Consider the following 27,857-nt stretch of genomic DNA (forward strand, 5'->3'; position numbering starts at 1 on the left):
ATCTAAAATCCCCTTCTTTTTTTAGTTGTGTGACCTTGATCCATTTAGAAATATTCCTCCTCAGTTTCTTAATTTATAAAATGAACTTGACAATCAAACCTATCTTATAATCTGACTTAAGAAAACAATACTTAAAAATGAGTAGGCACTAAATAAATATTTTATCGTTTCTGTTATTATTGTTTATACACACACACATATATATGTATTTTTTTTTTTTTTTTTTTGAGATGGAGTTTCGCTTTTGTTACCCAGGCTGGAGTGCAATGGCACAATCTCGGCTCACCGCAACCTCCACCTCCTGGGTTCAAGCAATTCTCCTGCCTCAGCCTCCTGAGTAGCTGGGATTACAGGCGTGCACCACCATGCCCAGTTAATTTTTGTATTTTTAGTAGAGACGGGGTTTCACCATGTTGACCAGGATGGTCTCGATCTCTTGACCTCGTGATTCACCTGCCTCGGCCTCCCAAAGTGCTGGGATTATAGGCGTGAGCCACCACACCCGGCCTATTGTTTATATTTTTTATGGTCTCTATGTACCAGATTATCTTAACTGGAAACATTATTACTAAAAAAATAAAATAAAATGCTTGGTTAAAGATGAAAAACAAAACAATAAAATGGCCCTACACATCATAATCATGAATCTATTAATAGTTAGTGAGGGAGAATCCTTGTAAGTAATTTTCTTTGAGTTCATGTTTGCTTTTATGCTTATCCACCCTTACATTTTACTACTATATGCTTTTACTTATTGTCACTAGTTGTACTGTTGTTTTTATATATGAATTAAACTTTAAAAAACTTAAAAATAAACATCCTATTGTTTCCAAGGAAGACTGTTAAATCTTTACAGACAAAAGATAGAACAAAGCAAAAATTTACTTGTTTTAACTTAAAAGGAGATTAAATTTTTCACTAAGAATTTTAATACATTTTAATGCCTATGTATAACAAGTATAGCACATCTACCCTTTCACCAAACAGTAAATGTTTTGGTAAAGCTTTCAAAACAAACAAATAAACGCTAAATAAAAAACTATATGTGCCAAATTTGACTGATTAGAGGGTTTATTCCTTTCATGTTGTGCCTTTTCAGAATTTCAAACGAGTTATGTCTATGCATTACTTGAAATTGAAAAACATGAATCACCAAGCCTCTCTCACATTACAATATGTCAAGTTTTAACCTTCTAATCTCTAATCAAAAGGATAGGATTACAATTTAAACCTTATGAACAACAGGGATAAATATTTCAATACAAAATAATTTATTCTCATAGTACTGTACATAGTTAAAACACATACCCATCAACTGGGAAATGAGGTCTCTGTCGTTCCCTTCTTTTCAAGCATTGGAAAATTAATCGATTGGAAACATTTAGGAGATTAATTGGTGAATGTTCACAGTTCATCATAGAGACATTTAAATATGGTGATTATGATACTTTTGAACTATGTGTCAATTCAATTTTTAATAGAAATCACTAAATGAAGAATTAGATTAGAATAATCTCAAACCGCAAACTAATCTATTTTAGTCGTCACGCTTTGGAAAGCATTAATCACAAGTTAACATAATAGACAAGTAAGGAAACAAAGGGGTTCTTGTTGCACTACACAGGAAAAAAATATCTAAGTTTTAACTACTATGATAAATATTGTGTGTGTGTATGTGTGTGATTGTATGTGTTTATGACACAGTGAGAGAGAAAAAGGGAAAGAAAGTGCCTGTATAAGTGAGTCATAATTACGTTTATACTCTTTGTATTACAAAGTAAATCCAAGCCATGTTATTTTCCCTTTACCCTTAGACTTTGCCTTAATCCATTTGTACTGCTATAACAAAGTTCCTGAGACTGAGTAACTTATAAACAACAGAAATTCATTTCTCACAGTTCTGTAAGCTGGGACATCCAAGATCAAGCTGCCAGGAGGTTTAGTGACTGATAAGGCCCCTCTTACTATGAGGCCCTCCTCACATGGCAGAAGGCAGAAGGGAAAAAAAGAAGTTTAAACTGATTTTCTGCAGCCCTTTAATAAGGCACAATCCAATACCTCTTAATCACTTTCCGAAAGGCCTCAACTCTTAACACCACCACATTGAGGATTAAGTTCCAGCATGAATTTTGGAGGGAAGACATTCAAGCTGAAACAGAGTTGAAACTGCCTTTGCAAAAATTATGACAATGAGAAAAATTTGATGTTGAAAAATTATGACACTGAAAGAAATCTGACTTAATTGACTCTATCTTGCTTTCAACTTCCAAGTTGCCCTTATTCATTTATGGGTGTAGTTCAAGCTCAATATAAAAGGAATTTAGTGTATAGTTTAACTGTAAAGCAAAGATGATAACAGCTCTTTCCCCAAAAACTGCCACCTTGCCTGGGGACCCGACTGCTTTTGTAAAACTAACAAATTAACCACAGTATTACAAATTATGGACACAGAAGTCATCCAGCCAGAGCCCACAAGATTCCTAGCTTCCCCTATTGTTCCTATGGATAACATCACTATTGTAAAACTAAAAACTGGTGTCAAGATATTTTTCAATCTGCATTCTGCATTAAAATCTTTCTCTACTGCAATAATGCTGTTTCAGTAAATTGTCTCTATTTTTGCAATGAGCAAGTAGTACCTTTTAGACAATTACAGAATTCTTCCAAAGAAAGAAAAAGAGTCCTATCTTTATTCTAAAAGCTGTAAGTAAATTCCTATTGGGCCATAATTTTGGCAACTTTTATTCCAAGAATTTGAAGACAAGAAGAAACAAGAATTGTGGACTTTACTGAGGAAGACAGCATTACATGTGTTCACTTCTGTGGCCACTGACTTCTATGGCCTTATTTCTGTCAGGCTTCTGTAAGGCACAATGGAAAATAAATTACAGGTTTCTGTACCAATCCAAGCAAGTCTTGAAAACAATGGGAGTAGGCAGCTTTCTATGGTGTATATTGGGACTGGTATTACACAGTCTATAAAATAAATGTATGTGCCATTCATTTGAATCACGAGTTTTTTTTAATTGTACTTTAGGTTCTGGGGTATATGTGCAGAGTTTGTTTTTTAATGCAAATATTCCCTTGAAGTATAATATATAAGATTCTATAAGTTAAGCCCACGTAAGAAGTTCATTGATAGTAAGGCAGAAATAAAGGATGTTTTGAAGGGTATATGTCATTATAGAATATTAATTAAACTTTTTATAAAATGAAAGAAAACAATTTGTATACAACTAAAGAATATTATGTGATTAAATATATGGTCATGACATTTGACTTTCTGCATATTTTATTGTGGGTATTTCAAGTTCAGCAAGAAAAATAGCCACTTATATAGTGACTGTAAGGGGCCGGAGAAGTCACGCGGACTCCTCTCAGGCACAGAGGCGTTTGATTGGCTGTGCCCAAGGTGAGTGAGACAAAATGGTGGGGAGTGGGGCCCAGATGGAACAAAATGGCAGGGAGTGGGGCCCAGATAGGACAAAATGGTAGGCAGGGAGTGGGGCCCAGATAGGACAAAATGGTAAGCAGGAAGACAAAATGGCAGGCATGGAGTGGGGCCTGGATAGGACAAAATGTTAGGTAGGGAGTGGGGCCTGGATGGGACAAAATGCTATCAGGTAGGTCCTGACGGGGCTTTTTTCCTGGGTCCTCCGGCCCCTCCTGTTGGACCGCAGAACCTCACCCGGGAGCTTGAATAAATTCCCTTGCATTGGATTATTTTTGTGCTGGCCTCGGTTTCTTTGTTTTACTCTCGGCGAGAACAGACCTTACAGTCACTATATAAGTGGCTATTTTTCTTGCTGAACTTGAAATTGAACACCTCCCAGGCGAGGGGCAGGTGTGTCCGAGCTCCCGGCAAGGGAAGTAGGCATGTCCGAGCCCCCGGCAAGGGAAGGAGGCATGTCTGAGGTCCCCACGAGGGAGGGGGGCGTGTCCGAGGTCCCTGCAAGGGGAGGGGGCGTGTCCGAGCTCTCCACGACACAACCGGCCTTACAGTGACTATTTACTAAAATATATACCACAAAGCAACTCCTAAGACTTTATAATACAAATATCTCACTTTTTATTGAATACTTGTTATGCACTGGGCCGTATGCTAAACCATATATGCAATGTTACTAACCCCTCTTGATAAAACCATGAAATATGTATCTCTACAGTTACCACTGCCATCATCACCATTTTACAGACGAAGAATCTACATTAAAGAAGTTAATAATTCATTTAAGATCATACTACAAATTTGTCAAACATATTAGGCAAACTTATATGTACATGTGGTGAAGTCCAATACCTTTAGCAATATTAATAATTTACAGTTTGGACTTTAAAATGCAAACTCTCGAAACTGTGGAGCAATTGTCTATTTTGTTTCTCCCCCGGTAATACTTTATATTGCTCATGGTATCTTACCACATGTATACAATATGCATTCAACAATGTCCTGTCCTGTTAGAAATTCATAATCTTATATAATGTTTAAATATATGTCAACCGGTGTGACAGTAGTTGTATATTCTTTCTGTATTTTTGTATTAGAAGGAAAGTTTTGAGATGTGGTTTGCTATTTAAAAATTAAAAATAAAACTTGCTTTTTTTCTATTGTAACTGGAATGGTGTACTGGCAACAGTATTTAAGAGAAATATTGGTCAATATATGTCTAAATAAATTGACGTTACTTCTCTTTTTATGTATCTTATGGGAATGACTAGCTCACATCAGTGCATAGCCTGGCCCACACAACTCTATATTGGAAACTAGAAATTATATAGGGTCATTATATGTTCACAAGCATTTAGATGTAGTCATTTTCTGTTTCTCTTGTTTTGATACTAGTACTCAGTAAATATATGCCACTCTGCATCAAAGATGTGGATGAAAATAGAAAGGAGATATAGAAAGACAAAAGAACTAAAAAGCAGCTTTAATATTTTATCAAAATACTTTAAAATTACCAAAGCTAAAAATTACATTTAACAGAGCTCTTTAATATAAGTGGATTTCAATAAAACTAATATATTTTATCAAAAGTATCAGATCATATCCTCTGCAGCAACATGAATGGAGCCAGAAGCTATAATCCTAAGCAAATTAATGCAGGAACAGAAAACCAAATACCACATGTTCTCGCTTATAAGTTGGAGCTAAGCACTGAGTACATACAGGAACAACAGACATGAACTACTAGAGTGTCAAAGGAGAGAAGGTAGGTTAAACTACCCTGAAGCTGACTACCAGGGAGACAAGATCCATACTCCATCCCAGACCTCAACATCACACAACATGCACCTGTAATAAATCTGCACATGTGCCACCTGTATCTAAAATGAATTTGAAATTTACAAAATATATAGATAAATAAAAACAAAATAATAATATATTTTATCCTTTAAGTATTAAAAATGTATTCTTCCTTTAACAATGTTTCTTTCTCCTTTCAAAGGACAATGAAAACAAAATGAATATTTTATATTTTTTCCACTAATTATTGCAATGAATTCTTTGTCATATAAATATTTTATTGTGAAAAGTAATAATGTTGCTTCTTAATAAATGAGACAATCATAGATACTCTTAGGCCACTTAAGTCATTTGTGACAGTTCATACTTCAATATAGTAGATTTTTAATTATATTCAGTTTCATTATATATATATTTCAGTCAGAATTTCTAGGCAGATTCTTCTTACTGACTCCAACCAACACACTATGCATAATTTTGAGTTAGTTCCTTTACAACAATACATTAAGCCTAAGGACATAATGGATATATAGTTGGCACACCCTGAATATTTGTCTTTCCTCTTGTATGCTAATGATCTCAGTCCCTTCTGCTAAACTGGATGTTGTCTTGGGGCAATTTTCCATATGATCAGTAATGATGATACATAAGGTTGAAATTGTGGAGTGCCAAGTATGTGCTTACCTTATTTCATTCTTGCAACAATGCTGTGACATTGACTATATTTTCCCTTTTACTAAAAAAAAAAATTAAATTTGAAGACACTAGTAAGCAGCAGAGCCTGGATTTGAGCTCAGTCTAAATGGTTTCAAAGCCTCTGTCAAAACTCTATGTCTTTGTATTACAATAAAATTAATTTTAGCATATCCACCAATTTTGCCCACTCTTATTGAAATACAATACATTGGAAAAATAATGACATCACAGAAGGATTTTCAAAACATTCCCAGTCATAACCTCATGTGTATTCATCTATCTGCTATTTATATATGTATGTGTATGTATGTTAGTATGTGCATGTAATGTAATTTTTTACCTGCAGTTTTTTTTATATATATGTAATATCAGCTGTATCTTTTCCAATTAATTATCTTAGCAGTTAGTGATTTTATGCTTTGTGATTTTCTGCAAAATTTTGATTTTGCAGAAATTTATGATTATACTTGAAAATAATAATACATAATAATTATAATATCTACATGTTAAAAATATTTATCAACATTATTATCTGTCACTATTGTAAATACAAAGGTTAGATTTATACATGTCCTTGTGGTCTTTCAAAACATTCAAAGAATGCTATGAACAAAGGACTTAGAGTTAACCTAGAACTCCCTTTTCACCTCTTCTTCTCTAACCTCTCATTTTCATTTTCTCTCTTATAATCTCTCATTGTTCTTTTTCATACAATAATCTGTGTATATTCTAGGGAAGCAGTAGTAATGGCAATATTTCATGACATACTCAAATTTTTAATCAAGACCACTTATATCATGATCTTAATCTTTTTGTATTGCTCTATGCTTTTAAAAAGCATTGTGAGAAAAAATATACTTATTTTACCCAAATTCTTTTTCTCATTTTTAGAAAATGAGTTCATAAATTATTAACAGTTATACATTTTTAATGTTAAAATTTATTCATGGAAATTGGGTGGTACTTAAATTTTGTAGGTATAAGATATTTAACTAGTTTTTCATTTATTTAATGTTGCTGACAAATCAATAAATAGGTGGATGTGTTTAAACCAATATGGAATTTTAAAACAGGGACTTTTGAGTATATAGTTGCATAGATGATGAAATAGATAAAAGGCAACATATTTAGATTTAGTGGAAGAAGATTAAACGATGTGAGAACACTAAGAAGCACACAGTTGAGAAGGTTTTCTGATGATAGCAGAGGTAGCATTTAGTAATATTATTAATTATTTGGTCAGAGGATTTAAAAAAATTTACTGAGGGTGTCAATAAATAGAATAGTTTTTATAAAAAGAGAGACACCAACTATTTGAATTATAGTTTTCTCTTGGTTGTATGCCTCTTTGATGCATGGATATTATGTTAAATCGTAGAAGCAAGTAAATCAAGTAAAAGATGAACAACAAAGCTTCAGTAAGACCACAGTCCAGGAAGTCCCCAGGTCCTTGGCTTTATAAGCATGTCTACCTTCTTTCTCTCTAGGGTGCTTAATTTATCAGTCTGTTCAGCATAGTTTTAAAGCATATGTATTATTGTTCACATTTCAAATGACCAGGAGATATAAAATCTGATAGGCTTATTTTAATATTTAATCCAGGAGTTTTTCTTTTTTTATTGTTACCTACGTTTGATGACTTGACAGGAAACAGTCACTGGAGGAAACATTATAAGCCAAACAATCATAAATTGTAATGCACAGAACATTGGAGGAGTAAACATTGGCTGGTAATACATAAGCAGTATGTATGCTTTTCACATGATGGTGTATCAGGAAGGCAAACTCAAAAAGATTTGGATTCCGGGGAAATGATAAAGAATGGAGTCTATCTTACACCTCTCACCTTATACCTGATACTCCTTCAAATCTGATCCCAAGGTTAACAGTCATCTGCTGACTATCCCTACGAGAGTAACTAAACTCTCTCTCCCTCTTTTCCACTTGGATATTGAAGGTAATGTTGTATTTTAGTCGCTGGTCATGTGCTTTAATGAAATGGCTGTGAGGCCCGTCCACTCACTGAAATAGGTATTATTTTCTCAAAAATGCTGTCTCTATTACTGAAAAAAAAGAGATTTCAGGATTAGCATTCTTACTCATTGCTCCATTTTGAAATAGGTAAGCAACGTATTAAAATTAGTCAGAGGAAATGTCGGGAGACTGCAAGCAATTTCTTGAAATCATGATGATTCACATAAGCCGATATCTACTATCTCTGTGTCTATAAAACTAAAGGGTAAGGAAGACGGTTTATCCTTTCTGTCCTTGTATCTCCCTCATAAGTTTTGGTAAAGATAGTAATTACTTTGGATGCAAGAATATATTTATAAAAATAGTAAGTTACACATGACAGTATAGCAGCATTTAGGTCAATAGTAAGTCTAACAAAATATAATTAGATAGCATAACTAAAGCACAGATGGCTTTTACATAATTCTGACCATGTATATTTGAGCCTTTGCAATTTGAGTCTTGCAAATGATCTCCCAAAACAGTTTGTATGAGCTTGTACATTTCCTATGCAGTGGCGTCGCTTAATTTGCCATCTCCTCCCTTCCTTCACGTATAACTAGCCTGAGAATCCATGCAACTTCCTGCAAGTATTATAGTTACAGTTACTTGCAAAGCAAACACAATCATGGAGACCTAAAAGGGTATCAAGTAAGTCTCCTAAAATAGGTCATTTCATTGATCAATAAATTACCATTTCCTCTGGAAAGAGTCTAAACTCTTGGGTTTTATTAAACATGTGAACCAAAACTATTTTTACGACTGTCAATATTTTTTTTCTCTCTCTCTTTCTCCCATTCCCTCTCTTCTGTCAGGTTTTGAGCAGTTGGCATTGTTCTGTGAAATGATACACTACAAACTAGAGAGCCTCAGCATATTCTGTTGAGGAGCAGAATTCAATTTAGTTCATACTTTAGGACCCAGAGTCCAGTACTTCATTGCTGGCTCATCCTCTCCAAAGCACAGGAAAAAAGTCTAGAACAATTTAGAGCCGTAATATATCAGTGAATCAGAGACCGTGGGATAGGGAGAGCACTGGATATGGGCAGAAGTGGAGGGTGCAGTGCAAGTCTGAGAGCACCCCAGGAATCTCCAGGCCATGAGACACAAAATTGCCCTGGAGAGCAATGTCTGTTTCAGTCAACCTCTTCTGTTAACCAGGAGAACAGAAAGGCTGGGTCTTTCAATTCATTGTCTCTGGCTCTCAGATGCTCTCACCAGGTGGTATTCAGAGGCCAGAAGAGGAAGTTTCTGGAACTTTCTATTCTTTTCTTCTAAGCTTTTTTCCTGTGTATTTAAGTCATAATTATCTGATTCCCTGTTAGTGACTGGAATTCAGAGTTTCAATACAAAGTATTCTATAAATATGTCAAAATAAAAATATGTAAGGAAACTTGAGATTCCTTACAAGGAAACCGTATGTTAGGGTATGAACAAATAAGGGGAAGTAATTTTTTCTCACCCTCAGAAGATGAAGCCATGTGCCCCAAGCCCCTCTTCCCAAGGCAACCATTGCTTGTTCCGAGGTGTGATTTTACTATTGTTTGAAAGGTATCCTTCTCCAAAACTCAGTCAGCTTATTTAGTCTGCTAATATTCTCAGCAATCCCTCTACTTTTGGATGCATCTGTCCTTTTATAAAATCCAAGTAAATATTATATGTAAAATTAAGATACTAATCCCTCAAAGGCAGGGACCTTGTCCTACACAGCTTGGGACATAGAGAACTAACAAACCTATTTTGTAATGAATGGAATTATTCAAGCTGGTTTTTCTGTGTAACAACTTTAAGGTCAGTTCATTAGTTAATACTTCTTTTTCCAGAGGACTGCATGAGATTCGCCTGTGCTGAAGAAATAGGAATTAATGAAGGAATAGAAATAGAGTGGATTGAATTTGGGAGCCAGGTATTTCAGATCGATGACAGGGTCCTTTGAATTGTCTGAACACAACACAAAGGGAGGAATAGGGAGATAGGAGGTATGTGCTTAATCTTTCCAATGGGAGACGAGAAAAGCTGGAGTGTGACTGGGGCAAGGAGTCAGGAAGATGGATATTTTTCTTTGTGATTTTACAATACTCCCATGCCAGCTGTGCTTTTCTTTATGGTTCTATAGAGCTTTCATACTGGGCCTATTTGGAGTTAGTTTTTGTTGCTTATGTCACCTTACACCTGATACTCCTTCAAACCTGCTCCCAAGGTTAAAGCATTCCGATGGAAATATTCCCAACGGTGCCTTTAATATAAATTCACAATATGCACTTTGATCGCACCAAGGAGATGTAACACTGTAAACTGATCATTCCTTATTAATCATGCTTTGTGCCTATTGCTGTTGTTACTATCAACCTTATCACTAGCCCTGCTTTTCATGCAGATTTAAGGCTTATGATACAAAATATTGTTAGTTGGAAGAGCACTCCTTATTTGCTATAAGCAAGCAAGTCAAATTTGTAGTTCCTATTTGAATTTCCAGAACCCCTCTCCCTTTTCACTCTACCACATATACTGCATTAAACCTTGAGGAACAGCACTGGAGCCCTCACATACTTGGGATTTTATCTGCACTAGGTTCATTTTGACCCAACAATTACATGACGCTATGCATATAGTCAAAGAAAAATTCATGATTCTGAATTTTACAAGTTAGTAAGGGAGCAGAGAGATAGCTGCTGACAGTATCATTGCATAGCTGAGCATGAGATAGTCATATGGAAGAAACGCGTGTACAGATTCAGAAATAGATTCCAACCGTGTCTCGTTTTTCTTTTGATCCTTTATATTTATTCTGTAAGGCGAAAAAAATTAATTACCTAAAAATAGAAGGAAAAATTCTACTTTATTTTTTCTATAAGTCTGCAGAAAATTTAAAAATGATATTGAATTATTGAAGACATATTTTAAAGACTTTAAATAAGATAAAGAATTATTTACATTCTACATTAACATTCAAGTACAGAAAGAAATGGAGTTGTAAATCTACGTGCTTTCTGAATTCAAGAGACATGGTATTTCTGAGCTTACGAGCAAATGAAAAATTGCTTACTTTACACACAAAAAGGTGTCATAGTCTGACTAAAAAGCTATATCAGGAATCTAAGTTCTACAAATCCAAGTTGCATCTGACAAAAAATCAGAGTCAGCTGAAGTGTTTTTATCAGGCTGCAGTTCATTGTTTTAAAATTAGAATGCATTGTGGTTTGGTACTTGGCTCTCAGCCTCCGGTTGATACTTCCTTCACTGACTAGAATATGTCTTCATGCTACGGACCTCCATTCTCTGCTGCCAGACAAGGGCACTCTCAGACACAAGAGTGCACATCATTCTCCTGTGTAAGTTTGAATGGAAAATAATTAATTGTCATGACTTTTGAGGGTACAAATGTTAACTCTTTGGTAGAGGGTGTATGCATATAAAGGTGGGAGAATCTCCTTTTATATTTATTTATTAAAGGTCAAAGCAGGGTTCACATGTAAACTGCTCAATCTCAGTCCATTGTAGGAACAATATAATACATGTAAGAGCATCATGCACAGAAAGCTTCAGCATTTTTTCTCTGCCTAGTGTCTACAGCACTGTCTGACAAAAGTAGATACTTGAAAAGATTTGTTCAATGGATGAATTAAATCTTATAGTTATAAGAAATGTACATATGAAATTAATTGTATTATTAATTCATTTTTAAGTTGTAGCCTATACTTTAGTTTTGTTTTTTTTTTTTTTTAAATGTAAAATGCTCACTTAATGACATGCACAATGACAAGCTTTAACCCCAGGAAATGACTAGTGGTCCTTTGAGGAACTGCAGTGTGTAGCCTTTACTGAAGATGGGGAGATCAGTGACCTGGATGGGGGCACTCCGTGAAGTTACTCAGAAAGGCTGAATGGCAGAAGAGAATAGAGAGTTTGTGTTTCCACTTTTCCATCAGCTAGGGAACTACTACTTGTAAACATTTCTCACATTGGACTTTCACATAAGATTTCATTTAAAGAAATGTTGTTGCCACTCATGTTTTGGACGGCATAGGTATGCTAGTTACACTGATTCTAAAATTTTCTAAAATGGGACTAAAGAACAGGAAATACAATGTGGTCTCAAAAGGAAAACAAAGCTGTGAATTCAGAGTATAGAAATAACACAACAGCAGGGGACTCACACTGTAAAGAGGAGCAGCTCTGCACTGCTGGGTTGTGTTGGTGTTTCAAAGTGTGGCACTCCCACTGCTACTGAACGTTCTAGAAATGGCTGAATTTATTCTGTGTCACTGTGTTTCAATTCAGGCTCTCATGACACATGAGCAGTTCAATCGCTTACCAAGATTAAGCAGAGCCTCTGCCATGGAAGTCAGCGATCTGAAATGAACACTGTGTGATCCAAGACATTAAATATATGATGTACCATGTGTAGCAAGCCAAAGCAGAGAAGAAATAGAAAATCAGAACTTAAAGACCTAGAGCTGAAAGCAAATTGTTTGTAAGCTGAACCTCTAATAATTTCTGGTCTTCTTTTCTCTTTAGCACTTAGATGGCCTCCTGGGCTGAAGATCTTAATTTCTCTTCACAGATCTACTTACTTGAAGTAAAACGTAATTTAAAATTTATAACAAGAAAAGATAAGAACCCATCTCTAGGGCCCCTCAGTGTGTTCAGATATTGGTGGTTTAGCACAATCCATTTTGGGGAAGTATAAATTTATGGAAAGGGGCAGGACTTCGATGAATAAAACCATAGGACTGAGAGGGGAAGAAAAGGAGTTGAGATTAGAATATACCAGCCAGAATCATAGGAATTGAAACATTTTTAATCACATAAGTTACAAAGGATTATGTTCCCATGATAAATTATCTAAACAATGAAAAAGTATCCATAGGAAAACATTCTGATTATAAGGGTAGTCTCTACTGTTATGGGATAAGAATGAAATATTCTATACTCAGGGACACATAGCTCACTTTATGCTGTGTTGTTTCTATCTTCCCTAAGAATGCTCACCATCTGTGACCTCTTTGTACCTCTTGGACCCCAACACCCATAACTACTTGATTGTCAGGGAGGCAGATGCACTGCAGTCAGATCTTTAGTGAATCCAAGGTAGGGTAGAGAGCGTTGTGGTTAGAACCCAGGACAGTTCATCTATTCATCACTCTGCCAATTACCCCGGGACTCCCCCTGACCAATTCCTTCTTCCCAGCAGGCCTATACTGCTTTTCTGCTGCAAATATTTCATGGATTTTTTCATTCCATTTGTCTGATCCCATCTGCTTTCTATCCTTTAGGAATATCTCAAAAAAATAAAAATAAAATAAAAAGTGGCCCGTTGATGATAATAGCTCTTATTTTCTGGCACTGTTGTTGAGATATTTCTTAAAAGAAAAACATTCTCTGCCATTTCTTTTTTTAAATTTTACTTTAAGTTCTGGGATATATGTGCAGAATGTGCAGGTTTGTTACACAGGTATACATGTGCCATGGTGGTTTGCTGCACCTATCACCCTGCCATCTAGGTTTGAAGCCCCACATACATTAGGTATTTGTCCTAATGCTTTCCCTCCCCTTGCCTCTCAACCTCTCCCCCGACAGGCCCCAGTGTATGGTGTTCCCCTCCTTCTTCTCTGCCATTTCTAAGGAATTAAGATAGAAGAAGAGAAGACATATATACCAGGTCCACAGTCTTCATTCACTCTCCCTCCATTCTTTCTTTCAAACACAACCATCTCATCTTTACTAATAAACTAAAGGATAGTCAAAGGTCAGGGAGTTCAGATCCCCAGATAAATAATATCACCACATTTAATCCCAGGTGTGCCATCTCCACAGAAATGGAAGCCACAGAATTTAAATAGGAGAGGTTTGCGATTCTTTGGATTTCTAGAAGACAGAGACACCCAGTTTAATATTAAGTTAAAAAGGTATCTTAATTCCTATGTTACACATAAATATATATTTGAAGAAAAAAGAAAATCTCATCTAGCTTCAATTAACACTGTTTTGACTGAGATATTTCCAGGCCACGTGTAAAATTGATATTAACATTAACACGAGCTGCCTTCAGAATCCTAGCCTAATCTTCCTTAAGAGATTTCCCACACTGTTCAGATTATTCCTTGTGCCAGCAAAGAAGGCACAAAAGCAATTAAAATAGGACAAACTGGTCAAAATTATGTGAGCGATAGTGTCTGATCCATCAGTTTATGTGAGATTTTTCAAAAACTAAATCTGACCAGCTCTACATGAAGGTTTCACTTAAATCACTAAATGGGAGAGTTGTCAAACAGACATCAAGTAGACATTGGCAAACTGTTAAAAATAATCAGCAATTCAGAACATAAACACATTGAAATCATGCATTTGTCTTAGTGCTGTTAATTTAGAAAGATGTGTATATGTTCTAATAAACAGAGACAGAAAATACACTGAAACCAGTACTGTCTGAAACTTTTCCCTAGTATTTTTTATTTTAAGAAATCTATAGGGTTGATTTCCAACTCTGATTTCCCAGTATATTATAGCAGTAGCAGCTTCTTTTATTTTTTCTTGAAATTAAAAAAAGCTTGTAGCACACAAAGTATTTCAGAAATATCTTAAAAAGAAAAGAATTATCTTTGCTGAATGTAACAGTGTTACAATATTGGATCTCTGCACAGATTGAAATACTTTTTCTAAATATAGGAGGAATTTTACATTGAAATACTATTCACATCCATTTTGTTCTCAATTGTTTTTTGTCAGCTCTTTAAGTTATAAAATATGTTTTCCTCATTGAGGGAATATTATCAGTAATTGCCTAATTAACCCACAATACGATTGATATAATACATGTTTCTGGTGTGGGTCTTTAGAAATTAGAATGACAGAGTTCTGAGCCTGTAACGCTTTGGGATATGAGTCTCTTTTCAGTGTTAGTTTTACTTAAGAGTCCGAGCAAATATGTGCTTAGAGCACTCACAAAATGAAGCCGTGAAAACAAAATGAAAGTATTTGCTATTTCAAAAAGAAGCCCTGATGGAGATCAAAATGGAACAAAAAAAGTGCTGTGCATTTCCTTGCATTACTATAGCTTAAGATTAAACATTGTTTTTATTTTGAATAGCTAGCATTCCTGTCTATCTCATCATGTTCTTTAGCCAATAATCTCTTCAGTGTTTTGGACCTCTAAACGTGATCGTCCAATCCTGCCTCACAGAGGAGTGAGCTCAGTTCTTTCTACCCCAAGGAGGCCAGAGACATGGACATAATCAGAAGAGAAAATATTTTATGGGCTGAGCAAGGTAATTCCTCCATTAAGCTATGAGATCGAAGTTCCAAAAAGAAACTGAGGCCAGGCGTGGTGGCTCACGCCTGTAATCCCAGCACTTTGGGAGGCCGAGGCGGGAGAATCACGAGGTCAGGAGATCGAGATCATCCTGGCCAACATGGGAAAACCCCATTTCTAATAAAATGCAAAAAATTAGCTGGGCTTGGTGGCGCACCTGTAGTCCCAGCCACTCCGGAGGCTGAGGCAGGGGAATCGCTTGAACCCGGGAGGCAGAGGTTGCTGTGAGCTGAGATCGTGCCACTGCACTCCAGTCTGGGGGACAGAGGGAGACTCCATTTCAAAAAAAACAAATAAATAAAGAAAGAAAAGAAAGAAAGGAAAAGAGAAGAGAAAAGAGGAAAGAAAAGCAAAAAGGGAAAGAAAAGAAAACGGGGGATTTTTTCTGCTTTTCAAGGGAATGGTGCTGCTTCAGCAGATAGTAGTAGGAAAGACTAGAAGGGAAGAACCCTGAGAAGCAGGAATCCCAGGGGATATATGAATCTGGAAGAAGAAGTTCTCAGAACTCAAAAGTAATCTGTTATAAAATGAGATGTGTAGATTGTTGACAGAGAGACAGTTTTACATAAAAATTAAAAGCCTAGACTCACAAACTAAATTGCCTAAATTCAAATTGTAGCTCTGCAATGCACTCGTTGTGATAATAAATTATTTAGTCTTTTTGAGCTTCACCTTCTTCATCTGTGAAATGAGATATTAATAATGACCACTTTAAGAAGTTTTAGGAAAGATTAATTGAGTTAATAACAATATTAAAAACTTTACATCGTCCCAGCATTTTGGAAATCTGAGGCTGGTAGATCACTTGAACCCAGTAGTTCGATACCAGCCTGGGCAACATAGCGAAACCCTGTCTCTGTGAAAAATACAAAAATTAGCGAGGTGTGGTGGATCATGGTTATAGTCCCAGCTACTTGGGAGCCTGAGGGGGAGAATTTCTTGAGCCAGGAAAGTCAAGTCTATTGTGAGCCATGACTGTGCCACTGCCCTTCAGCACAGTGACAGAGGGAGACCCTGTCTTCCCCCAAAAAACAATAACAACAAAAACCAGCAACAACAAAACTTTATTGTGGTTTAAAATATATCCACAAAATCTTCAGACATGAAAAAAGTAGAATGAACATAAATTCACTTCCCATGAGCGTGGGCTAGATTTTAACTCACTTCTAACAAATACAGCAAGGAAAAGTGACGAGTGTGACTTTGGAAATTAGCTCACCAAAGGCATGTCGCTTCCTATTGGTTCTCTATCTAGGATCCCTCACTCTGGAGAAAGCCATCTGTGCCCCACAGAGGATTCAAACTGCCTTACCGAGAGACCCACCCCACAAGGAAACGAGACATTCTGCCAACAACCAGTGAGAAACTAAGGTCTTCGGACAACACGAGTGAGCCTTTTTGGTAGGAGATCCTTCATCTCTAGTCAAGCCTTCACATGACAGCAACTCTGGACTTCATGTTATCTGCCACCTCATGACATACTGTAAGTGAAAGCCCACTGATGAATGGCTCGCTTGCACTATTCACATGCAGAGGAAAAACTAGGGACTCCAGAAGGAAGACTGTTCACACTTTATTTTACATCATATGTAATTTACTTTTTTCCTTTCTCTGTCTATTCCCATTGAATTATACACTTCCTTTCATGTCTTCAATGCAGAAACACACATACACACACACACATACACACACACACACACACACACCCACACACACAATAAGACCAACCAAATGAGAAAAGCAAAGGGTATTAATTCATAGATTATTGTAGCAAGGGAGCCATTCACCTTCAGTTGCATTTTGCCAAAAACTCAAATGCAGGCACAGAAGTGGTAAACGCTCAGTGAAAAAAAGGAAAGGCTTTATTTATGCACTAATTGGTGGTTGTTGATATGGGAAAGCTGTAGGTGAATTAACTAGAGGTGAAACACCTTATGTAATCAGTTAAGAGTGTGTATCTTACTTTCTCTGATTCTTGAAGCAGAAACAAAAATTAAAGAAACCTTCAATTATTAATCATACTCTGGCTATTTTGAGATGATTGTTATAGAAGTTACTGTTTAATCTCCTATATTGTGACAACAGGTAGCAGTATGGCTTCCTGCAAGTCTGATTTTTGGGAGGCTGGCTTTCTCAGTTGTTTATCATAGATAAGGGGTTGGTTTCCTGGGCAGATTTCTGAAGGTTGTGAGTAAAAGCTCCATTTTTTTTTTTTTTTGAGACAGAGTCTTGCTCTGTCACCAGGCTGGAGTGCAGTGGTGCGATCTCAGCTCATTGCAACCTCCACCTCCCAGTTCAAGCAATTCTCCTGCCTCAGCCTCCCGAGTAGCTGGGACTACAAGCACGCGCCACTATGCCCAGCTAATTTTTGTAATTTTAGAAGAGATGGAGTTTCACCATGTTGGCCAGGATGGTCTCGATCCCTTGACCTTGTGATCTGCCCACCTTGGATTCCCAAGGTGCTGAGATTAGAGGCGTGAGCCACTGTGTCCAGACGCTTTTATATATTATCTCATCAAGCGTACACTATCTTTTACACTAATATGCTGATTATAATTCCTGCTTCTTTGTTCCCAGTTTCTAGCACTATTCTATTTCATTTCCATATCAAAGTGTTTCTAGGCTTTCTCTAAACATCTGGTTTTATGAAGTACTGAAATCAAGCTTTTTGGATGTGAATAATAAAATAATCAAGAGGATTATATCTTGGCAGAAAGATACTTTCTGCTATAACAACAGACCTAAGCAGAGAAAAAGAAAACAAAACAATAAACAAAAACATAGTTTAAAAGTCAACACATTACCAGTTAAAACGGGGAATGGGAGTGGAAAAAAATTGACTAAACTGATGGATGAACCAACATAGTCATATTTTTCTTGCTTCTACTGAATTGTTTCGTATGTAGTATTTGATGCTATTTGTGACAGTATCTTTCTTACAAGTATATAAATGATCATAGAGAATGTATTTTCAATATAGCCTTTTATTTTTCACATTGCAATTATTTTAGAGTAAATGTTAGCTATTGTTTGACTGGCAACATTGAGTCAATAATCATTCAATTAATATAAATTGGCTTAGGCTGGAACAAAAAGAAAGAATCGTTATCATTATTGAATGTGAAAGGCAGAAAATAGTTCCAGTTATATTTCACCAGTTTTTAAGTTCCATTGTTCTTGCAATGACCCTATGAAGTCATCAGGTTGTTTACTCTTTTGGTAATAAATAAGCTGAGATGTAATGAACCTAAACAGTACATCCCTGATGGAGATCCAAAAATCCAAATGCTTACTGTGGCCTAGGCAGTTAATTAAAAGTACATAGGCAGTATAAATTTACTCATTAATTCAATACATATTTATGTAAGTACATTTATTCATTCATTAAATACATATTTATTGAAACATAATGTCAGGAGCTGTTCTGGGTACTGAAATATATTTTATATTTTATTTTCTTGAATTTTATATACCCCTTGATCTGTATTTAGTGATATACATTTGATAGAGGCATGATCATTAATAAATATTTTATTTATATTTTATAACAATAACAAGACTGATGACAAATGATTATTGGTCCCACACTGCTTTCAGGAATTTCATAGAGGTTGGTAAGGATTTTAGTCCACTGCATCTTCTAATGGCAAGAGCCACTTGTTTACATGCAGGAAGACCAAAGTGCTGTCACATCATCTCGTATTATTTTCATGGTTTTTATAATACAGAGCTACAGATTTCTTTTTCATGTGAATCCACCAAATTTTCTTCATATTGTCTATTTTTTTAAAAAAAGCACATAGTGCAGATGGAATAACACATGCCAATCTATTTTGTTGCCAAACAGTTTGGAACATTTGATTTCAATAGAATTAACTTAATCATGTTTAAGAATTTAAATATTAATGCAGATCACAAGCTATTTAATTGGTATAAGGCTATTAGTAAGCATTGCCAGCGATGATAACTATAATAGATGAGTCAAAACATAATCTTGGATATACAGACATGGTCATAAATGCTTTGGTCTGTTTATTTCCTAACTCTCTGAGTGCTCTGTTTCATTGGTGTGTTGTTTTCCTGATCTAATTCCTTCAATTAGATGTTTTCAAACATTCTATTTTTAATCATTTGGACTTTTTAAATCATATGATCTACTTTTCATACTTCTCTAAGCTACTCTATACATTGCCTGTCAAGGCATCCTAAAGCAGAAGATATTCTAGTTATTAAACCTTTCAATGCCTTCCATTTACACAGTGAACAAAATGCAAAGTTGTCCAAAGTGTTTAATCATCCAAGCCAAATTCGATTTTCCTAACTTTTCTTGTGTTAAACCCTTTTCCACATGTGCAACCTTTTTAATTATCTGTAACTAATCAAGTAAGCATGTCCTGTGCTTTTTCATTTTATCTTTGCTTGAGCAAATCTTTCCCCTACAAGCGACTCTTCTAAGGTGTTTGCCAACACTTAATCTGTTCTTACAGGTCACTTTCAGTTTTACAATTACACAATTTTTTTCTATGTTCCCTAGTTTAAGTAAAATCTGTTCACACCTATTTTCTGTGTACAGGCTGTTAGGAAAATTAGTCTTATATTTAAGTTCTTTGAGACCAACATTTCTCTCTAGATAGAGTTCAAGCTCCTGGTGACCTCTATGTGAGGACTGCTGTATAAATAATAACTAGCACTATTTTGTTCCCATAATAGGCATTCAGTGTCTGTTTGTGAAATTGAATTTTAATTAATTAAGTACCAGATGTTGAAATGAATGCTCTTTTATTAAGGCACATCATTTTGAAAAAGGATTTGTAAGATGAACATTGAGAGGAAAATGTAGGCTGGGAGAAATAGTGGAGAAGATGGTTGTAATTGTCTCATGAAATAGTCATCTGTTGCTTCCTGTTCTATGTTGTCACAATTAATTTTATAGTACCCTTTTAAAGCTTATCCCAATATGATTATGTATTTACATATCTGTATCATCACTAGACCACAAATTCAATAATAATGAATTATGTTTTATTTGATTTTGTATTTAAATATCTTGCATAGTGCTTGACCCATTGTTTATACTATAAATGCTTATTATATGCTGAATGAAAAGTGTACAAACAAAAGACTCAGATCTGGAGACGCTCACATCTCTCAAAGGAAATCTAGGAATATTGTACTGCTGTTTAAATCTGTGGCTTGAAAATGTATAATTGTTTTATTCTCATTATTCTTTTTGATACTGAAAAAATGGAGTAATAACCAGAGTAATTATCTACATTTTCCTGAATTTTGCCTTCATTTACTAAAAGACTTCTAAATCTTTGTTTCATAAATTACTTTTCTCCCAATTATTCTAGGACCGAGATAATTCGCTTTTTCAAATGAGCGACTCTTTCAGTGAACATGTGAATATTCTATTGTTTTTTTACCGGTAGTCACAATGCTCTTTAGCTAAGCGTGCTGCTGACGTTGCTGATGTCTGCAAGGCTGGGTGAAGGTGCCTTGTCCATTTGTCTGCCCACAGTTGAGTCCATGACAGACCTGCCAGGGAAACCAATCCTAGGGAAGCAACACTGATAGACAGAGAATTTTCTTTCTAAATTTTTTTTCAATTATTGTGAATACAAAATAGTTGTATATGTTAATGGTATACATGGTATGTTTTGAAACAGGCACACCATAAGTAATAATCAAATCAGGGTAATTAGAGTATCCATCATCTCAAGCATAACTATTTGAAACTATTTAGCAAATTATTGCTAACTATAGTCACTCTATATTGTGCTGCCAAATAGCAGATCACATTCATTCTATCTGTAATTTTGTATCCGTTAGCCATTCCTATCTTATCCCTGACTCCCTGCTACCCTTCCCAGCCTCTAGTAACCATCAATCTACTCTCTATCTCCATTAATTCAATTCTTTATTTCCCATATATTAATGAAAACATGTGATATTTGTCTTTTTATGCCTAGCTTATTTCCCTTAACATAATGGAAACTCTTAGGTCAAGTCAAGAGAATAAACCTCCTCTTTTGGAACACTGAAACATCTAAGGAGCTCATTTAACCCAATGTGGGTAGACTTCTAATGGAAAAGTTTCTTACATACACACACACACACACACACACACATCATGTACACCAAACTTGTGATTTTAACTACTGAGAAATTAGATTAGATGGCCTCTAATGTTCCCTCACCCGAGAGACTCTATTACATGCTCATTCATTCACTCATTCAATAAATACTATAAAGTTCTTCTAAGTGACAAAGAAGATGTTGGGTAAGAATGAAGGCTTAGTCTAAAAATGCAACAAACACAAAAAAAGTTGGAGAAGCAAGTCACCACTTTAGTTTGTATCCTCACTTTGCAGTATATCATTTAATATTTTAACAATTTATTTAACCTTTGGACTTATAGTTACCTTATAAGAAGTATAGTAATGGCAATAGTAACCTTATAAGAAGAGAAGCCAGTAAGTAAAATTAAAAAGAATTGGCCTATGGGGTAGGATAAGAATCATCAGTCATGGGTTATGGGAGCAAAGGAAGAAGAATTTATGTACTTCTCAGATGTTAAAGAAAAAAAAAAAAAACATGTCCAGTAGGATAAAAGTCACATCAAAGAGAAACTGGGAGCCAAAGAAATCCATCACCCCCATTATTTGTTTAACCAAAGTCATGGATTTAGTTTATATTATATTTATTTACCTTTTTTGCTCCAGGTGCTGCAGTAAGTGTTGGCAATATAAAAACTAATGTAAAATAGTTTCCAGCTTACTACTTGAACTTTATTTTTTTATTTCAGGTTCAGGGATACATGTGCAGTTTTGCAATACAGGTCAATGTGTCACAGGGGTTTTGTGTACAGAAAATTTCATCACCCAGGTACTGAACTTAGTACTTAATAGTTATTTTTTTCCGATTGTCTCCCCCCTCCCACCCTCCACCTTCAAGTAGGTTCCAGTTTGTTATTCCTTTTTTTGTGTCCACGTTTTTTCATTATTTAGCTTCCACTTATAAGTGAGAACATGCAGTGTTTGGTTTTCCGTTCTTGCCTTAGTTTGCTAAGGATGATGGCTTCCAGCTCCATCTACGAAGAAATTACAGGAACTTTGGAAGGCATTAGAGTCACCAGTGCCTCTTATCATTCTTTATATCCCCTCCCACAAAGTTTTTGATTTAATGCAAATTATTGTCCAGAAAAAAACAATTTTATAAAAATAAGCAACCTGCATGATTATGAGTAGGTGACTGAAGGACCATTCTGCAATAAGACAGCTTTAGTGATTATACATTGAATTCACTTCAAGGTTCATAGTTGTAAAAGAAGCTTTAAATATAAAAATTGTTTCTTATTTAATCTTAAAAATTTCTTACATAATTTGAATCAAAAAGTTAAATAGATGCTAATTTATTTCATTTATCATCTTGTATTCCATTTTATTATCTAAGCTTCTGAAAATCAAAATTGTTACATTGTGTTTGGAAAATATTTAAGGAAATAATTCTTTTGTTAGTCTAAGGAATGAAAGATAAAATTGAATAGCTAATCTTACACATACGTACTATTTTATGAAAATATACACTGAAATTATATAGGATTGCAACACAATTTGCAAAAAAAAAGGTTGAGGGATTTAAGATTTAAAAAGAAATTTTCCATTTTAAAAATAACCAAAAATAATGACAAATTCTGAATATCAGCTGGATAAATTCTGTTCATGTGTGTGATGCAGGTAGAAGAAATAATTATATACCATTATTAATGTAGGCATTGTCCACATGAGTCTAATGTAATTAATACAGAATTCTAAGAGTGTTCCAAATATTATTTTACACTTCCAACAAGAGGAAGAAAACACCTAACTACACAGTTCTATGATTCTGACCCTCTTTACAACAATTTGTATAGGTCAAGTGGTCTCAGCTGGATCCCTTGGTTCAGCTAGGTCTAAACATGACTTGTCAACTCGGTTAGCAGAGTCAAAATTTGCATGAGGGTTTGTTAAAACAAGTGTAACAAAACACACACACTTAAGAAAGTAAAAACAAGGTAAGAACAATGAGTGGTATGTTTCTGGTATATTGGGCCTTTGACCAGAATTTCTTGATTTTTGATGAAACTCCAAGCAAATGAGATGGGATGTCTGGAAGAGCTATATTTACTAGAACTCTAAGGATAGATTGAGAACCTGAGCAATATTGCTTTTGTAGTTACATACGGAAGTAGTTGCAAAGTGAGGGAGAGCATCCGTCTCCTCAGTAAGACATGGCTTTGATTGACAGAAGACTATCGTGCGCATATGATTTCTGCTGAGAGTTTTAGCACATTGTCAGTAGTTCTCAGAATGTCATGTACACGCAGGTGGGAGAGACTTCCTGTGCACATTACACTGTGTAGGTCCTCAAGACTTCAGCACTGACCATGACTAGATGAAGGAATGCCAGAGGACATGGAGAAAACTTATATGACATTATCTGTGAACTCCCTGAAATTATACAGTAAGATATAATAGGGTGGCCACAATCCCATGTTAGTATCTGAGGAAAAGATAAGTAGAAAAGCATGAGCTACATATTGCACTCTGAAAATAAGGGTCTCATCTTAACATAAAATTGTAATCTATGTACATAAGATCTGAGTATGATGTATGTATTAAAAATAATTGTCTGCAAGGATAGTGCCTTCCTTCAACTAAACAATACATTATTTAGAAAAATGATGTGGAATCCAGTATGGAATTCTTGTTATTGTGTGATTAAGTTTTCTTTAGTTTACATTGTATTATTTCAAAGAGCAAGTCAGAAATTTTTCTCATCAACTGGATACACTGAACATATTCATCAATATCATCAAAGCAAACAAAATTCACAGATGGTTCAAATGTCAGGAATTTCAAACAGAAACATGGGCAAAGTTAAGAGAGCATGTAAGGGATGCCAAGGATCCTAGACATCATCAGGACTGGGGAAGCATTACTTCTACTGGGACTGAAATTATGTTCCCAGAGATTAATGATTCTAAGAGTCAAAGGAAAGGCCACCTTGTGGTGCTACAAAGGAATGCAATTATTGTAAAAGATGAGGCTGGGCGCCATAGCTCACGCCTGCAATCCCAGCATTCTGGGAGGCCAAGGCAGGCGTATTGCCTGAGTTAAGGAGTTTGAGACCAGCCTGGGCAACATGGTGTAATCCCGTCTCTACTGAAATACAAAAAATTAGCCAGCCATGGTGGCACATACCTGTAATCCTAGCTACTAGGGAGGCTGAGGCACGAGAATTACTTGAACCTGGGAGGCAGAAGTTAGTGAGCCGAGATAGCACCATTGTACTCCAGCCTGGGTGACAGAGCAAGACTCTTCCTCAAAAGAAAAAGAAAAGTTAATGCTGAAAGCCAACTGGTTAGGAAATCTGGTGATGTAACATATTGTATCAGCCACCGTCATCCCCATCTCAGAGAAGGGCAGAGGATTGAGAATAGATCCTTGATGTGGAGACTGGGGATAACCCACAGAGTTTACTCTTACAGGTAATTGTGGTGTAGACAGATAATTCAGAACCTTTGTTCTCAATTGCTGGGTAATTTCTAGGCTATTCCTTTTGTTCAGGCTACAGCAAAGGTAGAATATTAATGCAAACGAGCTGCATATACTTACTATGCTTTGCCTGTGTGATATCACGTAACTGAAAATTTAGCTGTTGTACATTGAGCTAACTCAAATGTACATTACACGCTCTTGGTAGAATTGATCAATGAAACAAATGTTTATATGTTAGAATATCATTTAAAAGTATAACAAAATTTAAGTAGCTGAAAGAAAAAAGAAATAAAAAATGTTCAGGGAAGTGTTGTATTATACAATATCCTTTTATTCAAACTGTATTTTAAATACATCTCTGTTTCTATCCTAAGTGTGGGCACTGTATTTTGCATGTACAGTGTCTTAATCTGTGCTACACACAAATGCCATGGTTGAATTTACATCCACCTACTTAGCTCAATTAGTGTATTTTTAAATAGCTATGTAAAGCTTTTTTTTTTTTTTTTTTTAAGCCAAAATAGCATCCTGTGAAATGCTTGGGTCCAAAATAGAATTATGTGAAATCCAAAAAAACCAAAATAGAATTCCTACAACTCCTGAAATCTAAAACACTTGAAAATAGCTTCAGTGGGTGTGACATATCCATCACTTTCTTGTTGACTTAAGGTCACCTCTCAGGTCTTCTTTGTAGATTACTTAAAAATAAAAACAAGCCAGGCACAGTGGCTCACGCCTGTAATCCCAGCACTTTAGTAGGCTGAGGCAGGTGGATCACAAGGTCAGGAGTTTGAGACCGGTCTGGCCAACATAGTGAAACCCTGTCTCTACTAAAAATACAAAAAATTAGCTGGGCGTGGTGGCAGGCCCAGTTAATTTTTTGTATTTTTAGTAGAGAATTTTGGTCTTTATTCTAAGAAAACAAAGATGGCATGGTCAAGATTTGAAATAGAAGAGTAATTGATCTGATTAATTCCAACTTTGTTTTAAAGTTTGCATTCTATGTGTAGAATGAAGAATAGATGTTGGAGGGATATGAGTGTATCTGAGGAGTTGACAGTCTTCTTGGTGGAGCTGAAGTAGAAAACAGACAATTCTGAGAAATATTTAGAAGAACATAAATTTGGAAGAGAGAACAGAGTTAAAAAAATACAGCTCCAAATAAGAGACAAAATACTTCATCAAATCGGTATCTTCCTTTTGGTTGTCTCTTTAAAAAGAATCTACCTATTGCTGATGTAGTGTGCAGTAAGTAATTATCTGGTATTTATGACTCTAAATATATTGTGCTTTTGTTTCCACTACTTTTACATTAGTTTATTTCCTAGATTACAGTTGATTTTTTTTTTTACTACTCCTTATGGTTTTCAATAATATCCCCTTTTTTGACCACTTATGATGCACACATTGGTACTCTAATCTAGCTCTATTTTCTGAGAGATGATATGTCATTTTTGTCTCACTTTGAGATATGTATAGCATTTGGTATTTGACAGAATTGCCTTAAGTAACTGGAATTTTAGTAGTGGCACTTCCTTGCCATTATTTTTCTTTTGTTATACTGGGATAAATTCCTTCCTCACTTCTGTCCTTGATCTATACATTGTTCTTAGGTTGTGCTTTGCATATGAGCTAGAAATTAGCCATGGATTACCAACTTTAACATTGAAGACAGCTGCTTTCCATTTTCAAACTGAAGAATGCTATTTCCAATGAAATTGAAATGAAAGAAAGTATAAAGACTGTTTTTATTTTACTTTTAGAATTTGCTTATTGTTGTATTCCATGAGTAGTTTGATGCGTATAGGAGTTTTACAGACATTATAGATGATCCTCCCTGAGCACCAGTTAATCTTCCTGATAAATAATTATAGATTTTGGTTCATTTTTGGTTTTGACCAACCAAGTAGCAGATAGCATACTTACACATTCACATTTTATAGATGATTCTAAATGTCACTCAAATAAACAGTAAATCTAGATTCAGTAAATCTTCTTCAGACGGACTTTAATATATCAATTCATTTTCATCAGTATACTTGTCAAATACATATGAAATATACAAAAATTGCCAGGTGTGGTGGTTCACGTCTGTAATCCCACCACTTTGGGAGGCCGAGGTGGGCAGATCACCTGAGGACAAGAGTTCAAGACCAACCTATCCAACGTGGTGAAACCCCGTCTCTACTAAAAATACAAAAAATTTAGTCGGGCGTGGTGGCACATGCCTGTATACCAGCTACTTGGGAGGCTGAGGCAGGAGAATCACTTGAACCCAGGAGGTGGAGGTTGCAGTGGGCTGAGATCTCACCATTGCCCTCCAGCTTGGGTAACAAGAGCAAAAACTCTGTCAAAAAAAAAAAATATATATATATATATATATATATATACACAAAATTATATAAATATCCCATAAATGTTTTTAGTCATGAAATAGAATTATATACTTTTAAATACACTGTTTTCTAACAAACTTTTTTCTAACTATGCGCATAATTGAAGATGAAAATCTAATAGTCTATATCATAGCCTAATGTGCTGAGTGTAACACTGTAAACAAGTGGGCTTCTTCAATTGTGTCATGCACATATACATGGAGGAAAAATTCTGAACTTTTGCCAGGTGTTCTACAATACGACAAACAGTCTTTATTTAAAAATCTAAATTAATTTAATTTTTTTATACTTTTATTTTAGGTTCAGGGGATATATGTGCAGGTTTATTACATGAGTAACTTACATATAAAACTGCCAAAATTTCAAATAGTTATATTCCTTAATTACATCTTGATGGAAAACAAAAGAATTTTGTAAACAATTAGTCACCTGTTATTTTGTGTATCAGATAACATGTTACATTTCTCTTGTTCTGCTGACTTGAACTTATCAAGACTTGAATGTACCTTTTTTATTTTTTTTTCTGAAGCTCTGCTACACAACAGATGGGATGTCTAACATCCTTTTCTATTTAAAACATGCAAGTTCTAATCAACAGGAGGGTTTTAGAATGTTAAACCAGCCAGCCATAAGAAATGTGTCATGCAATT

Source organism: Aotus nancymaae, unplaced genomic scaffold, assembly GCF_030222135.1.
Source record: "Aotus nancymaae isolate 86718 unplaced genomic scaffold, 86718_ANA_hifiasm-v0.15.2.pri h1tg000006l, whole genome shotgun sequence".
In the NCBI taxonomy this organism is placed as follows: Eukaryota; Metazoa; Chordata; class Mammalia; order Primates; family Aotidae; genus Aotus; species Aotus nancymaae.